Source organism: Xenopus tropicalis, chromosome 2 (assembly GCF_000004195.4).
Source record: "Xenopus tropicalis strain Nigerian chromosome 2, UCB_Xtro_10.0, whole genome shotgun sequence".
Classification (NCBI taxonomy): domain Eukaryota; kingdom Metazoa; phylum Chordata; class Amphibia; order Anura; family Pipidae; genus Xenopus; species Xenopus tropicalis.
This window is the reverse complement of record NC_030678.2, coordinates 31,475,836-31,493,518: the sequence shown is the minus strand read 5'-3', so window position 1 is coordinate 31,493,518 and position 17,683 is coordinate 31,475,836. Positions and strand designations below refer to the sequence as shown.

The 17,683-nt window shown below is 39.9% G+C and overlaps 1 protein-coding gene across 4 annotated transcripts in view; it reads left to right on the top strand.

Annotated features, from left to right (window-relative positions):
- specc1 (sperm antigen with calponin homology and coiled-coil domains 1) overlaps positions 1–17,683 on the top strand; it is a 187,214-nt gene that overhangs the window by 73,578 nt on the left and 95,953 nt on the right. The gene's annotated exons all lie outside the window — the stretch shown is intronic.

Sequence of the window (17,683 nt, the reverse complement as noted above, 5' to 3'; positions counted from 1 at the left end):
GGGATTAAATGGATCATAATTCAATGAGCTACACATCATTATTAGTACAAAGGCTCTATGATGTTTAATTTGCTGATTGAGGCCATTGATCATTCATTGAACACCTGAATATGTTTAACAGGAACAATGTACAGTATATGCAGATGTAGAAAGTTTGAAAAAGGGCCTATGGACCATATTTCATTCTTGGGTCCATTGCTCAGATCTTCATACTACTCCTAATTACACTGCATGCAGCTTCAGAATCCTGCCCTGTTACAAGCACTTCCTAAATGACAGCGGAAATATCAGCTTTGTGTGTTTGTTGAGACCTATCTCCATCTGTGGCTCAACGAGGCGCAACAAGCTTTAGCCAATCACATGTTAGAACTGATGTTCCAACCCGAAACTGAAAATTATGCAAGATATTTGGGGTTGATGCAAGAACCTAATCTTCAGTAATATATCAACAGCGTACAAAGCCTAAAAAGACCTATGCCTATTAAGGTACAGACACACATGCTACCTTACTACCTTACATGTGCAATGAGCATTTAGGGACATGAATAGCCAAACCTTCACGGGCGCTGCTGCCATGAGGAGAGTTGAGAAACTTGCCTCAGGCGGCGGTGCCCAGCATTTTACCAGGGGCGGCAAAAAGCAGCTCCTGGTAACTTAAAGAGCCAAAATTCTGATTTTTTTAGATTGGAATTTTGTCTTTTCTAGTGTAAAGTGCAAGGCCACCTACAATTTTTCACTTCAAGGCCACCTCCAGATTTCTGTTGACAAAACTTTTTTGTTGACAGAAAAAATAATCCTCTGCTTTCCTTTGTTATATTTACTTTGACCAGAGCAGCACAAATACCATACACTATGGGCAGAATAATCACAATACGAGTTTAATTCCCGAAATGGGTAAAATTCGGATACGATAATTTCTGATGATCAAGAAATGTCAAGAAAATGCTTAATAAAAAAATTGTAATCACGATAATACCGTAATGGCGTTCCGAAAGTCACAAAATTTTCATATCTGAACGATCATAAACAGCGGGAAAACCTTTTTGACTTTGATCCTTCTGTGCATGATTTTGGAAGTCTCCCATAGTACTCAATGGCACTCTGTAGCTCCAACCTGGCCCAAGGAAAGTTACGATAACGAAACTTTAAGGAATCCAAAACTTTCGTACTCGTTGTGACAAATACAATTTTGTCGCACAAAAGTACGAAGAACTCGCAAAAAATACACACAGTACAAATTTTTTGAATTCGGAAACAATCGTACTTTGATAAATGTGCCCCTATATGTGTTCGTCCTAATGGCTAAAGTTAGAAGATCATCAAATTGTTTGCTAGATTGTTTCCACTTATGGTGCATTGGAAGGGCCCCACCTTTATAGTTAATAATGTAATTAAGCTAGCAAGTTGTCTTTAACTGTAAGGCTTGTCAAGAAGTTTTCTGTTTTTCAATCTGTAATTAATGTGTCTGGTTTGAAAGAGCTTATGTCATTCATCTGTGAAATAAGTAGCCTGTGCCATTTATATCACACCACACCTCTGTCCCACATAAAGGAGCCTTACATGGGCTACAGTTACACACATATACAGGATGGGAGCCAATAGAAACCTGGCTTGCATCCAGTCACACTCTTTTTACAGGACAGTAACATTACCCCATGCTCTCAATTGTAGTCTTTTTTGCCACACTCTACACCCAACATTATGAGAAGCTATACAATCCTTCCGTTTATTTGTTGTGCTTATATTACGCATGATCAGCTTAGTTCAAGCAAAAATCACATGCCCTGAGCATTTACAGTGACCAACACACATCCAGATTTAAATCAAAAATTGCAGTGATTCAACTTATGGGTCATTAAAGGAAAAAATTAATTAGCAGTGCCATTTAGACCTTTCAAAGACACCTAGCTTTAATAGAATATACAGATGTTAGAAAGAGCTTTTCACATAGTTTGAGTTTTGGCAGTGGTGCAAAATGAGTCACTAACAGCAAGTGGATGGATCCTCTCTAGTAAAAACTTCATGCAAATCAAGATCTGAATCAAAATCTTTTAACCCGCCCGATCGGCGAATTGACTGATATCCACAGCCTTCTTCGATGTCACCTCGCCGAGTCGCCATACACGTACCAAATATCGTATGAAACGAGGTTTCGTATGATATCATCCTTGCGTGTATGGCCAGCTTAAAACACCATTTTTTATTAGAAAACTTGATCAAGTTCCCTCTAGATGACACCAACTCAGCAGGCTAACGTTTTATTAGTATGAAATAGACCAGCTTTTAGGCTGGGCCCTTATTAGTTGTCTTGCCTTCACAGTTTGGCAACCAGTCCAGTGCCTCAGGTATTGAAGATGAACATGCACAGCCATATTATGATGCATAGTGAATAGGGCACCAAGGCATGTTCTATAAAGTTATTCTTAAATTCAAAGAAATAATAAGGTACATTACCCTTGTAAATTTTATTTACATGTCTGCACAAGGAAAGGTTACTTTTCTTCATGTGTTTTGGAAATATACATGATCAGTTACTGCATGAAGCAAAAACTAGCAGTTAAGGTCAATAATCCTCTTATGTGTCTGTGATTAAATCACTCAACCTCAGTCAGGCTTTGTTGTATAAAACAACCTCTAATCGGGGAATTTCTGCTTACTAAATGTAAACTGCTGGGATGGGGAGTTGCTGCAGTGAACTTGAAATCTTAGTGCAGAATATTGTTTTTGTTACTGGCAGCATACAGTGTGGGGAGATAAAACTATGTTGGCATCAAAAGAGTCAGAGGAAAACTATACCCCCAGCATGAATATTTAACCAACAGATAATATAAATATATCAGTAAATATTGCCCTTAGAGTATGGGTTTATGTTGAAAAACAGTTTACAGTAATGTCAGTGCAGTAACCCAATGTATGCCATCAAACTGTCCTGGTTTTGTGGCACAGTTTTTAATCATAAAAACTAAATGACTTTGCTTACCCACAAGGTGAGGTGATGTTGGGAAAGATTCTGGAAATCCCTAAATACAAACAGGGCATGGCCCCAATGGATTAGGATCATTGCTATATATGTCCCTAATGTTGGTAGTTATGCCAATATACTATATACAAAATCCTCTAAGTTACTTGGGCTAGGTCATGAGGATGGGACAGTTGTATTTGCATACAGACCAAAAAATCTTACTAAGATGTAGACAATGCCAATAGTCTATCCTGAATAACCCATGTCCAACCATGCTCGGATTCACCACAAACCCCACCCACTGTTTCTGAACCTTTTCAGACCAAAATGAAAGTTGTCCAGTGGTAGATATTGATCTGTACCCATGCCTTCTGCAACCCATTAGACAATCCCTTTAACTTAATTCAATAAAATTCTACTAATTTACCTAAAAGCATTAACTGCCCCTCAGTCCCCTTCCATTCAGAGATCTGTCTCCTTTACCAGTTTATTGACAACAGAGGGATACAGCTGTGTTCTGCTATATCTCATTAGGTTTTCAGTGATCTTGTGTGCATATTACATGCCTTATTGAATCTGCTTCTAAGCTTCTGGGTCAGTTGAATTATTTCCTGTTTAACAAGTTGTTTGCCAACTTAGTGCCCATGTTGATTTTGCCCTAAATAAGTTCTAACAAATGCATTTTGGGAATAGCTAAACTGCTGAAAATAAAATTACCAAGACTTAGTTGGCAACTTGTCAGTCTGTTCATAAGGTCAAAACCACAGCCTATTCAGAGGGCTAACTCTGACCAGTTATCTGTCAGCCTGTTGATGCAGTCCTCACCTGAAGTGTGTAAATAGGACTCTTTTATGACACACTACATGGGTGGCCAAATCAGGGAGATCTACTTATCTGCCAACCTCATGAATGTAGTGTATGAACATCTTAATGATCAAGATCGCAGGCAAAGAATGCTGGGATTTGCCAGTCAAATGATAAAGCCAAGTAAATATGGGCCCTCTGTTCTTCGTAGTTTTATTTTAAAGTCAATCTAGCCTGTCTGCTCCAAAGTCCTCCCATGGCGGTTGATGACACCCAACTTCTATCGTGGGAGACATGTTTTATTGCAGAAAGGGTCCAATGAATTATGTGCAAAGCAGACAACAGAACAGGAAAGTTCATAAATCATTGGCTGGAATAATTTCAAATCATAAATATAGTGATAGTTTATTACACTTGAGATTTTAGTGGACCTTGATTCAGATGACTAACACCTTGATTTTTTTTATATAGTTATATTGCCGAATGATTTAATTTGTTTCATAATGTTGATGGTGCTTGAGCAATACAATGTGTTTACTCAGTCTAATGACTGAATACCGTATATACTCGAGTATAAGCTGATCCGAATATAAGCTGAGGTACCTAATTTTACCTAAGAAAACTGGAAAAACGTATTGACTCGAGTATAAGCCTAGGGTGGGAAATGCAGCAGCAACTGCTAAGTTCCAATAATCAAAATAAATACCAATAAAATTAGGGGCATCAGTGGGGTATATGGTTTTTAAATATATATTTCAAAGAAAAACAGTAAACTAGCTCTGTAAGCGGAGAAGAGGGTCAACAAAAACAATAGGCACTGGAGGGTCTGGTTACGGGTGGCCTAATTTGCACACAAAGGATAGAGGGTGCTAGTCTGGAGGGACCCATGGCACCCAACTCGAGTATAAGCCGTGGGTGACTTTTTCAGCGCATTTTGGGTGCTGAAAAACTAGGCTTATACTCGAGTATATACAGTAAATTTGTTGGTGAGGTGCACTAAGACCATTGGGTGCCTCTAAGGCTGAGGAACACCATTGCCATTTCTCTCTGTTTAGAGTTGTGCACATGTATTCTCAATTTCTGCATTACTGTGCTACATGGACTTACCTGAAAATAAAGGATATGCTTTACATGTGCCTCTGATATGCCACAGAAACACAGTAAGTTAGGGGCCAAACAGATAAATAAGTGGCCTAGGGGTGTCTTTAATTGCAACAACAAAAAATGTGTTGCTTCGCTTCTTAATAACTCAAACAACTTTATTAATAACCAAACAACTCTCTGACTCTCCAACTATCCATAAGATACCCATTAATTCACTATAATAAAGGGGGACCATACACTGATGATAGAGGCTGGCTTTCAGTTACTGTATGTCTGGAAACCACAGAGCAGAGGTGAGAAGGAATTGTACTTCAAGGTCTGAGTGTTCTTCCCATAACCCCTATGCTCCATCTCTGTAGAACATATATTAGGTAATGTAATAAAACCAGTGGCACACCCAGAAAGGCTATGGGCCAGCCAAAACAGTTATGTAGTGTAAACCTCCAGCTGGAGAATTTGTCCTAGGATGCTCTCTATTTAAGCCATGATGTGAGAAAAGGGCATAAATGAACAAATGTTTCTAGAAAATAGCACTTTCTTAAAGGGGAACTCCACCCCAACACAACTTTAAGCTTTTTGAAAAGAAAACATAATTTCAAGCAATTTTGCAAAATACATCAGTTAAAGAATATGCAGCCTTTTTATGATTTTTAATATAATAATAAGGTTTGGAACAGTTTGCTGAGCCTGGCCCCCTGTTCTGCTGCTAATCTGGCTGGCTACTTTGTGACTCAAATAAAATGTAAAAGAAGTTGACTGTCCTCAGCCTGCCTTCAGCCTTCAGCCTACATCGAAATCCAACAATTCCCAGCATACGTGGTATCAATAAGCAAAGGAACATCACAGTGCAACCAATTGTGGGTTATGTAGTTCCTGCATTCTGTCTGTAAGCTGTGGAGAAGTTGTTACAATTTGTAACATCAGTGTTTTAGTCCCTCCCCTGCCAGGATTTCAAATGATGGAGAAAGAGAAGAACCGTTTTGCAGCAGAATTTCAGCATGTAATAATTGTATTTATTCATACTTTTTCAATGAACAGATTAGGAGGGCTCTTTAACAAACTTTGGTTCTGTTTTAACATTTATTGAGCATCAATAGAAAAAATAGAAATTAATAAAGATAGCACTTTCTGTAGTACCTGTCAAGTATCCTTGGGTTAAGGGTATGGCGGTTATTGAGGTTTTTATGTTTTATTTTTTATATCCAGGGAAACCCTGCACTAGGTTTGGAAATTAGATAGGGTGTTATCTGCATGACTAACTCACTGCAAACAAAGTGACTGCCTCTTCCAGAGGGAATCAGTGCAATATAATAAAGGCATTGCAGCAAAGCTTGGCCAAAGTCCATGTGATAGTTCGCTCTGTCCCGGCAAGTGTTCCTGGGTACAGTGTACTTAACACTTCCATTGTAAGGAAATATCCCAATCTTTGCATTGCCCTCTGGATTCTAATAAACTGATGACATCCTGCCAAGAAGGAGACCATCGCCAGGCTGAAGGCCATAAAAATATTTGAAGGGATAAATGTTGCCTGTAGGCCTCCAGATGTTTACCCATCTCTTATATATTAATGCATTGAGGGCCTTCCTTGTGTGCTACAGCCTAAGGGAAAACTAGTCTATTGGAGGCAAGGGCCATATGTTTTATTTGTTCCTTGTGACAGCTTATTAGAATGTAGAATCAACATTTCTAGTTTTATAGGACTGAAGAGACAACCCTTTACTTTATATGTGTCTTTCAACCAACCCTAAGCTGCAACCATGGCTGTGTCGTCAGAATCGCTTAGTAAGATTGATGGCAGAACTGCAGAGCAGATTGATGAAAGATGCTAAGAAGGTGACCAGAATCTGAAATACATAATGACTGCAGTGCAGGGGCAATGCAGATACAAAGAGCAGTGGGGGTAATGTCCACTTGTACCTAAATAAGCAGCAAGTAAGACAGCCATAGAAAATCATCGGAAAAGTACCTAGCTATTTATAGCCCTTGATTCATTCAAACCTCAATGACAGCGAACACACAAATCATATCAACACTACTAAGCCACATATCATTTTTTTTACCTGCTTTTATGCTTTGGCTCAGAACAGTGAATCTAATTAAAGGAGAAGAGTCATTTTGGCATTTTACTGCCAATAGATTTGCCACATTGGTGCCACCTAGAACAATATATTTATTCTGCAGAAACCATTACTATACCAGAGTAAACAGCTTTAGATGCTTTCTCCATTTGATTAAGATAGCAGCTGCCATTTTAAGTAGCTTCCTTCCTGCAGTCTAGCTTATAGCTTCCCCTCCTAAGGGAGTGGGGAGGGAGTTATTAGCATTCTGGTGGGAGGGGGAGCAGGAGAGGGGAGAGAGGACAGAACTGCGCAGACTCTGGCCATGGGAATTAAAGATGTTTCTGAGAGTGGAAGTCAGACACCGGAACATCATGTTTACAAAACAAGAGACAAGAAATCCTATGTTTCTTTTGATAGAGGATAGTGCATTATACTGTAAGTGCTTATGGCTGTATTTACATAGACCTTTCTGATAAAGCTTACTTAGTTTATACCTTTCCTTCTCCTTTAAGATGTCCAGAGATTGCCATAAGAATGTTCAACATCCCCTTTTTGGATGCTTTTCTATACCTGGTTTGTATACCACACTAAGCAAGAAGAATCTGGTATAACCAGTTATTTCAACTGGGCAGATTCTCACATCAGTTTAGCAGATATGTAAAGTACAATATTCAATATTCCCTTGGCTTTATTATAAAGCAATAACATTACCTATTATATTATTCACTGTATTAAAACACGATCTCCTCCGTAAGTAGGTAGGTTGACTAAAGGATGTAACTCATTTTTCGTACTACGTATGAAGCCTAAATGTTTATATCATCCCTTAAAGTTTTTGAGGCCTGGCTTGTATTCGTCTTGCAAATTATATCAGAATGTAAAGTCATCTTATTATTAAGACCAGTTCTAGAAACAATATTGACATTCTGCCTGATACCATATGTTTAAGTCTAGTATCCATTTTACTGTCCCGCTAACACTGCTAATCATGTCAGACTAACCGGAGACCTCCTAACCACTACAAAGCCTTGGGTTTGGGTTAATAGGGCTGTGTAACAAGTGGAATCATGGTGTATATACTAATTACTTTTTATATAGCATCTTAGTGGATACAATTATATAAACATTATAATATACTCTTTAGGAATCTAGCAGAAGTGTTTGTTAGTTTTGAGAGTGAGATCCGTGCCACATGTACTGTTTGGATCCTCTGAAAATCCGTATCTGTCGAAGTTTCAAGAATCAATCAGAATTGGAAATATTTGAGAGGACTGCTATTCCATTGGGCAAGCCATTTCTCTGTTGCCACAAGACTTCATGCTTGTGCATTTGTGCAAGTTCCATTTCTCAGGCACTTGGGCACACAGCCGAATGCCAGGTAGGCCTAATAATGAGTATAAAAAACTTCTTACACCTGGGTAGCATAGAATATTATTGCTTTAAACTAACTGAAGCTTTTACCCTAGGACAAGTATTGTCCAGTTGGTGTAATGGCTTAATCACTGTACACTTTGGACCAATACAATGGAAATCTTTGAAAACTTCACACAAAACTGTAGAGGATATCAGGATAAATATGCTTCACAAAGATTCTTAATTTTATTATTAGTGCTGTGAATAAAATAATGGAAAAAAAAAATCTGTGCATATTTTCCTCCTTATTAGAGACCACCATGAAACAATTTCTCTTATTTTAAGGTGTGATCATGTTGGCTGGGGATAGTTATGGCCATGTTCCTGTGAGCTAATGAGGCCGTGCTGACTGTTTTCTCTCTGTTTCATAGAATGGAAATATCAGTGTGCACTATTAAGGTCAGACTGGGTTTTTTCTTAACATAGAATTACACAGAAAGCATAAATTGTTGTTTTGTCCATTATATTGTAAGGATATCGTAAGGATTTGTTAGCACAATAGAATGCATGGAATCTAAAAATAGATCCTCTGTACTTACCCATCCCAAGATCATAAGAATATATCCTAAGGATATTTAGTCCAGAAAGCCTCTTTCACCTGTAAACAAACAGGGCTTGTTTTGCCATATACATTTAACCTTTCTCCGTCTAGTGGGCACTGTGGAATTGCATGTATGCGGAAACATATATTCTACAGTTCTTGGCATTCTGTAACTTTTGCTGAAAAATTAGCACATAAAATTGATGTGAAATTGGCCAGATATCGATCGGGCAGGTTAAAAGATTTAGTCGGATCGGGGACCCTGAACCAACTGCGCCCATTGCCTCCGTTATCATTTGATCGTTTGGCCCCAGGGCGTGTATGGCCACCTTTAGCGCTAGCTTCCTCTTTATTAGCCAGATAAGTCCAGGTACCAAACTTACCACTATATATATATTTCTTTTTTTTCCTTTCAAGTTTTACTTAATAAATAGAAACATTTAAATAAGGCACTAAAACAGAAGAAGTATCAATTAAAGGTTATGAGAAACTAATCATCTGCATGTGTGACTTGAAGGCTATAAACCTGTAAAAGAACTTGTAATGAGCTGGCCAAAGGAAAGCTACTCCATATTAACCTTTACAGAACAACATCACATTGATTCTATATGGGGAACTTAACTGCTATTATGAATGGCTGTGTTTATTCTGTGTTTGGTATGGCACCACATACATGTGGAGCGTAACTAGGCTCCATAAAAGTAAGGAACCCCTGAATCCTTTGTATAGGATTCGGCCGAATACCAAACCAAATCCTAATTAGCATTTGCCAACTTTAGCCTCACCTTGGGGTGCATCAGAAGAGCCACGTTAAGAAGGCCCTCTGCTCAAAGTAATTAAGCCATTCTCCAATCACCTTTAATATTCTTTTCTTTCTTTTGTCATTATACCCTTTATCCCCTTCCCTAGAAATGGTAAAGGCCTAGAGCAGGGGTGTCACATAAGGGGGTCGAAAACACAGGCTAAGTCGCGGGCCAAATTTTTTATTAATATACTTAGTAAGATACTAAGGGGTATATTTATCACAATGTGTAAAAAGTGGAGTAAGACATTACTGGTGATGTTGCTCATAGCAGCCAATAGATGCTTTGCTACTGTTGAAATCTGATTACTGATTGGATGCCTTGGGCAACATTACTGGTAATGCTTCACTCCACTTTTTACACAGCATGAGAAATATACCCCTTAGTCTTAGTTACTATGTGAGGAAAATGGAAATTGATCAGGCTGGATGGTCAGACACACTCACCAAGGGCCACGTAAAACAGCCAGGTGGGCCGGATTTGGCCCCCGGGCCTTGTGTTTGACATATATGGCCTAGAGCAGTGCTGTCCAACTGGCGGCCCGCGACCCCCCTCTGTGTGGCCCCCCACCTGACTGGCTGCTTTGATGGCTTACTCTTGTGTAAGCTTTAAATGGTATCAGTACTGTGATTAACTGCCCCCCCTGCATGGTTCTCACCTCAGATTCAGGCTGTAATCAGGCTGTATTGTTTAAATATGTAATCCCCTGTACTGTTCACACCTTTTAATCTCTGCATTGTTCACCCCTGCAGTGTTCACACCTCAGGCTCAGGCTGTAATCACCCACATTGTTCCCCTGTTCACACCTCAGGAGCAGTAGAAACCCACAAATAATCCCTGCACACTACAAAAAGAACATATACTGAGGTGGTACTGCAATTAAAAAGTTTTTTAATATATAGTTATTGTGCAGACTGTAGGAGCACTGCCAGCATTGTGTCACTGTAGGCTGCCTGTGTGTGCCATACACACAGGCAGCATAGGGCAAGCAGAGTATGGCACACACAGGCAGAGTAGGGCAAGCAGAGTATGGCACACACAGGCCAAGTTTGGCACAAACCAGCCAAGAATGGCACACACAGTGAAAGTATGGCACCCGCAGGTAGGGTAGGGAAGGCAGAGTATGGCACACACAGGCAGGGTAGGGAAGGCAGAGTATGGCACACACAGGCAGGGTAGGGCAGGCAGAGTATGGCACACACAGGCCAAGTATGGCACAAACCATCCAAGAATGGCACACACAGTTAAAGTATGGCACGCAGGCAGGGTAGGGCAGGCAGAGTATGGCACACACAGGCAGGGTAGGGAAGGCAGAGTATGGCACACACAAGGGTAGGGCAGGCAGAGTATGGCAGGTTTTTGCTGTACTACAACCATTAATATGGGTATGGTCATGGGATAACATGGGTGTGGTTTCAAGTGGGTGCAGTTTCAAAAAGGGGAGTGGTCAAAACTGGCTTCCATTATCGGCCCTCCACCACGTAGGTCGGAAAAATTCCGGCCCTCGGTACAACAGAAGTTGGACAGCACTGGCCTAGAGGGTAAAATAGTTGGTTTAAGTGGAAGGTGCAGTGTTGCCTGGGCCCACCAGGACTTGTGAGTTCAGCACTGCCTCACAACGAGACACTCTGGTCCATATTTTCCAAATAAATCTGTACTGAATTAAGACTTCATTTAGCAATATTGTTCTTTTACAAAATATCGCAGAAAAGCTTTTGGCTGAGTGGCAATGTGAATTTGGATATATCTTTCTTTTATAGAAAATGTGCTTTCTCTGTGACAAACACTGCAGGTTCCCAGGCTTAACCACAAGGCAGCACACATTGATCTTTATCTCTAGAGTGACAGAACAGTTCTGAGTCGTTAAGGTTGATTAACCTTCCTAGGCACAGTAACTCTAATATGAGCAGGGCACGTGCTGCTTTCAATTACTCAGGGCCCCAAAATGTTTCTTGTGGTTACATATGCTCTGAGAGAGGGCTTGAGTTTTCTTTTGATGAGAAACATGCTCAGGGTGTCTGAAACAGGGAGTGGAGTGAATGAATTGACTTTGTTCCAGAAATAAACCAAAGAAAAGCCAGAGTCATTAACGGCTGTCAGTTAATATCATCCAGCCGCCGGGAAGCTGATAGTGTCTGTCACACACACTCTTTAGTTGCTCTGTTGTCATTAACTCTCTGGGTTTCTGTGGTTTCTTTTTTAACACTGGCTGGTGTCACTAAAGGGCTCATTTATGAAGGCAATGCAAATTTTGGAGGCAAAACACCATGTTTTTGCCTGGAGGCAAATTGCCATCTGTTTAGCCAAATCTTTTTGTGATTGCAGGTGAGTGTGAAAATTTCATCACTTGCAGTGTACAGTATCAATAACTACGTAAGCCATGAGCTATATAGACAAGCCACCAAGGGAATGCTGACATTACCTCCATGTCCAGGGTATCCCTTTGCATCTATGAGTTTAATTCATCAGAGCAAGCTGGATAGGTTCACGGGTGAAAGCAATTTCCACAAGTCTTTCAATAAAATGTTATTGGTGGAATAATGTATAATAATTAGTGTCCAACCTCACTAATGCACTTGTGGCTGAATGGATGCAAATCCCAACAGCATCTAGTGGGGAGTCTTCCCAGAAGAACCGAGGCTGTTATAGCAGCAAAGGAAGGCCAACTACCCTTTTAGTGTAGCTAAGATGGCAAATAGGTGTGAGATTTGGGGTGAACACTTAACTATCATTGGGCATCTAGGAGACCATATTCTCCTCAAATCTCACTCCTAACTGGATATTCATCTGGGCCCACTAGAGCTGCCAACTCCACAATTTGTTAATTTAATAAAAAAAACTAAATTTTGATGCAACTGTATAATCTTTTTAAATTGCATTCATTTGTGACAGTCCCACATTAGTTATAATAACGATGTGGGGTTATCAGTGGATTTGGTTGGTGTAAGATCAGCTGGCTGGAGCCTGGGTGGGGGGTCAGCGGCATGTTTAAAAATATCTTGAATGTTAATGTGCAAATGTTGGCAAGTTTACATGGGAACCCTAAGCTTGCATCGCCACACTTTTAAAGTCACGGATTTTGGGGCTGGTCAGTGGATTTTTAGAGTTATTAAATACATTTTAAGTGCATTATCGCAGCAGTAAAACATACCGGTTGTACCAGATATATAGAGAGAGAGAGTGCATACTTCATTCTTCTGCATCTGGTACAGGCACTCTGTATCGTAGTCTGTATTTAATGCCATCCTCAATTATACTGTGCCACTCTCTCAAAGTGCTGCATCCCACTGGCATAGTAAGAGCACAATAAAAAATCAGTCTAAACAAAAAACACCCCTAAATGTGTTAATATACAATATAAATCTTCAGCTAGTCTTTAATAAGAATTTATTGAAAAGATTGCCCTTTACAGGCACAAGCTATGGTTTATTCTGGAAGCACTGCTACATTATATAAGTCTTAAGCTGGCCATACACAATTAGATTTAATTATCTTAAAACTATCCTACGTTTTAATGCAGTGATTCAGATTGCAATTATAGGATTAAAGTCCTTAAAATAACAAATCTTGTTTGGCCATTACTAATTGCTAGACAACAATCGTATGAAAGTTGTGTCCCGGTAGTACATTGTAGGTCGCCCATATTGTCAGTTAGGCAATACATGCACAGATCTTATATTATCCAACAGAAATTTTCTAGCCTGTCCAATTGACCAGTCGTCATATGGTTCAAAAATCGTATGGCATGAAGCTTTGTTTCATATGATTATCTCGTGTATGGCCAACGTTAACCAAGGAAATTTCTCAGAACTATAGAACAAAAACCTTTCTCTTGGGTCAACAGGTATTAACGTTAACTCACATATAGGGGCCCATTTACTTACTCACGAACGGGCCGAATGCGTCCGATTGCGTTTTTTTCGTAATGATCGGTATTTTGCGATTTTTTCGGAAAATTATCGCAACTTTTTCGTTACCAATACGATTTTTGCGGAAAAACGCGAGTTTTTCGTAGCCATTCCGAAAGTTGCGATTTTTTCGTAGCGTTAAAACTTGCGCAAAAAGTTGCGATTTTTTCGTAGTGTTAAAACTTGCGCAAAACGTCGCGCCTTTTAAGTTTTAACGCTCCGAAAAAAGCGCAACTTTTCGCGCAAGTTTTAACGCTACGAAAAAATCACAACTTTCGGAATGGCTACGAAAAACTCGCGTTTTTTCGCGCAAATCGTATTGGTAACGAAAAAGTCGCGATAATTTCCGAAAAGTCGTAAAGGTGCCGAAAAAATCGCAAAAAATACGAAAAAGTCGCAAAATGTTCGTTTTCCAATCGGAATTTTTCCAATTCGGTCGGAATTCGTGTCTTAGTAAATCATCCCCATAGTGTTACTGGTTCGTTAAAGGACAGCTAAAGCTTAACTAAAGAAGTATGCCATAAAAGTTGTATATTTTGAGCTTCTTTACCAGCCCAAGGCAACCACATGCCTGCTCTGAAAGTTACCCGAGCTAAGGAACCCACTTACAATATACCGTATATATAGAATATAAATAATTAATACAGATTCACATTACACGGGGTCAGAAACCAGTGCAATTAGCATGAGAATGTAATAATCAGCCCTCTAGTATCCGCTTATATGACAGGTCAGCCTCATTTTCTGCTTGATAATTTGCATCACCCCTAAGCTTAGTTTAACAGCTGTTTAGAAAGAACACACTGAGCATGTGCAATGTCACTGACTCTTCTAACATAATGCAAGATGGTGAGCTCCTGTGAGCTTGGATGATTGCTGCTATTCATTGCTGAACTTTTAGACTGGTACAGTAAGTTCAGTATATAAAATATGGCATTTCTAGCCATATTCATGCTTAGTGTTTAGTTCTCCCTTAAGTATAATGAGTGTTGCCAAAGTTTGCTGGGTTTTGCAGTTGTCTTGAAAGGGTAAAAGCATTAGTCCCCTTCAACATTTATGCGCTGACCTTACTTTGCTAAGTCAATGTTTCACATTTGATTCATATACGAGATGATGGGTCTTGGCTCTCCAGTAATGCAAACTTCATAGCTGCACTCTATTCGTAGAATATGAATAATTGCTGAGACGACAGCACAATCCACTTTTCCTTTCTGCGGTTTTATTACCTGGGGACCAATGTTCACAAAAATACGGCCGCGGGAGTTACTAAAGCAATTCCACTAGAAGCGGCACCGTGGCCAGAATACAAAGTGCAGCTACAATCCAGCGCTGGAGGGAAGTTATTTAATACTGAAAATAAAACGAGGATACTTATTTTCTTTCTACATCTGTTACTGCGAAAGTGGTAAAGTTCAAGTTACATAGCAGACAACAGATAAACTCTCTAGAATACAGTAGGTTTAGTCCTTACACAGGAATCTAAACCCATTGTATTCTAGAGCTTATCTGTTACCTGTAGGGTTACCAGCATTTCTGGAAAAAAATACTGGCATTCTTATGTTTTATCTTTTTTTCCTTATTAATAACACTGGCATCAAGCATAATTTTTACTGGCCAGGCCAATAAGCTATTGGCCAGATATGATTTCAGTTATCAGCTATGTAACATGTGCCTTTTCTCCTTTTTCAGACTGAATGGCTGCCCCTATGGCTACACAGCAGGGTATTAATAGTCTTTCTGAAGCAATTGCGTCAGTTTTACCAGTGTGGGATAACACTACATTCCATTTAATTACCTTAAAGGAAAATGGTTGATGATTTATGCCAGAGGGGTGCACTCTTCATACATGTTTGCTTTTCTGCTCCTTTATTTTGGGAATAAGGTCGCCACTTTTGACAGTGTCTAAACTCGAAGAAAGGAGGCATGGCTAATGACAGGGTTATGAAGTTGGGCAAGGTTACTCCAATGCAATTGGTTGGATTTCAGTCTAGTTTTCTCAACATTTTAAACCAGAAGTTAAAAATCTCTTTTAAAAAAAACTGGTATGTCTGGTTCAAAACTGGACTGGTGGCAACCCATAGCTCTGCCTGATGAATCCAGTCTTTTAATTAAAGGGGAAGGAAAGTCACTTGGGGGTGCTAGAATCACTTACCTTTTACCCTGGGCTGGTGCCCCTCTTAGGAGAAAACCGCACCAGCCCGGGGCACCTGAGGCGATGCGCTTCCTCCTTCCACCTTCGTTTCGCTGCGACTCCGAGTCCGGCGCATGCGCAGTAGAGTGAAAAAGCTGACTTCTCTGTTAAAGTTCGGCTTTTCACTCTACTGCGCATGCGTGCGCGGCGAAGAAGGAAGCGATCGCTGCTACCCCGGGCTGGTGCTGTTCTCTCCATACAGGGGTACCAGCCCGGGGTAGAAGGTAAGCGATTCAAGTCACTTGGGGGTGCCTAACATCTTGGCACCCCCAAGTGACTTAGCTTTTCCTTCTCCTTTAAAGTTATGAGATCTATTATAGAGAAACCAGTTATCCAGAAAGCTCTAAAATACAGCAATGGCAATTTGGATTTGCAATTTGTTTTTGTAATAATAAGAAATATTAAATATTTTCTTTCAACATGGCTTAGTTATCATCAAGTACAGATAATATAAGTGTCTTTTACTTATTGGCCAGTTAATTGTTTGTGTTTCACAAGGTTGAAACCCAAAGACACAGTTGAAACCTAAACAGCCCTAAGTAAAACTGAACTGATCGGGTCAAAATGGAACAGGTTTCAAGCCTATGTGGGAGCAAAGAAGGGAGCTAAAGATGTTAAGCAAAGAGCAGGGAGATAGGGGACACAAGAAACAATCTACTAAAGTGCTTAATTAGAAGATATTATTTAGGCCTCACTACTGGGTTTTATTAGAGCAGAAGAAGTGGAAGTAACATGAGCACCAGGCATCCGAAACTGAGCCGTGGGATGAAAGGAGCAGCAGTGGTTTCTCAGCATTGCTTAGTAAGCGCCTGTGTAATGCTGACTTACCTGGGATAATATGCTGTGCAGTATTCAGTATGAGCATGGGAATGGCACAGTGCTTTGGGAATGGAATGGCAGATCCAGGATTGAGGTTACAGAGACCAGGAGCCTTTTGGCCTTTCCTCATTGGCATGCATAGCATACACTGTTCCTGGAATGCACTGGCGCTCAGTTGCCTAAAGCGTATTCGGAATGTGTTCACCACTATACAGAGCTGTTTTGCTGACTAATTCATCTTAAAATGTAGCTGTTCTTTAGCAGAAGAAAGTTTAGTTTTTAACAAAAATGTTCTTAAAACCACATTTTCTGGATGCTTCATTCCCCCCAGTCCTTAGCTTAAGTTTAACCCTGTCATGTCTTGCTCTTCCTTTACTTTTTAAAGGGCCATTAACACCCAAATATATGAGAATTTTAAATGGGTGGCTGAGGTGGGATATTTAAATCAGGAATTTAAGAAATGCTAATATGATTTTTTGACATTCCAGCTATGCGTTCCCATCTGTGTAAGGGTTTGGTGTTTTTGCTTGACTTCAATGCATTTTTGACAAAGGCCCAGTCACACTGTAAATGGAATTTTATTAGCTATCTTAGTCCAATACTGTTCACTAGGAAGATATGCTATATAATCATTTCTATATAATTAATATAAGCAATAAGCATAGTTATTTGCTGTTGAAAGCATCACATATTGATTACAGGTTTCCACTTACTGTGCCATGCCTTGGGATCACTTAAACCAGGGCCAGTTTTGAGCTAAATGGATGCTTATGAGCAAAAGCCGCTATCACCCATTTAACAACTGCTGTGTCAACAGTAGGATGTCTAGGTTCATGTAGAATCACAAATGGGAAAAGAGGGGATTATTGGCATGAACAATCCCAGCTATCACCTGACTAGTGATGACTTAAACAATTTGAGATATTGATCAAATATTGGGTCTTGGTGAGAGGTGATGGAAGACATTATGCTGCGTAAGGAGAACTGCATGACTGTCTTTGGTTGTCCCCTCATATCCTTTCTGTATGGTCAGGATATCATGCAGCAGTGCTCATCTACCAAGAGCTAAAATATCTGG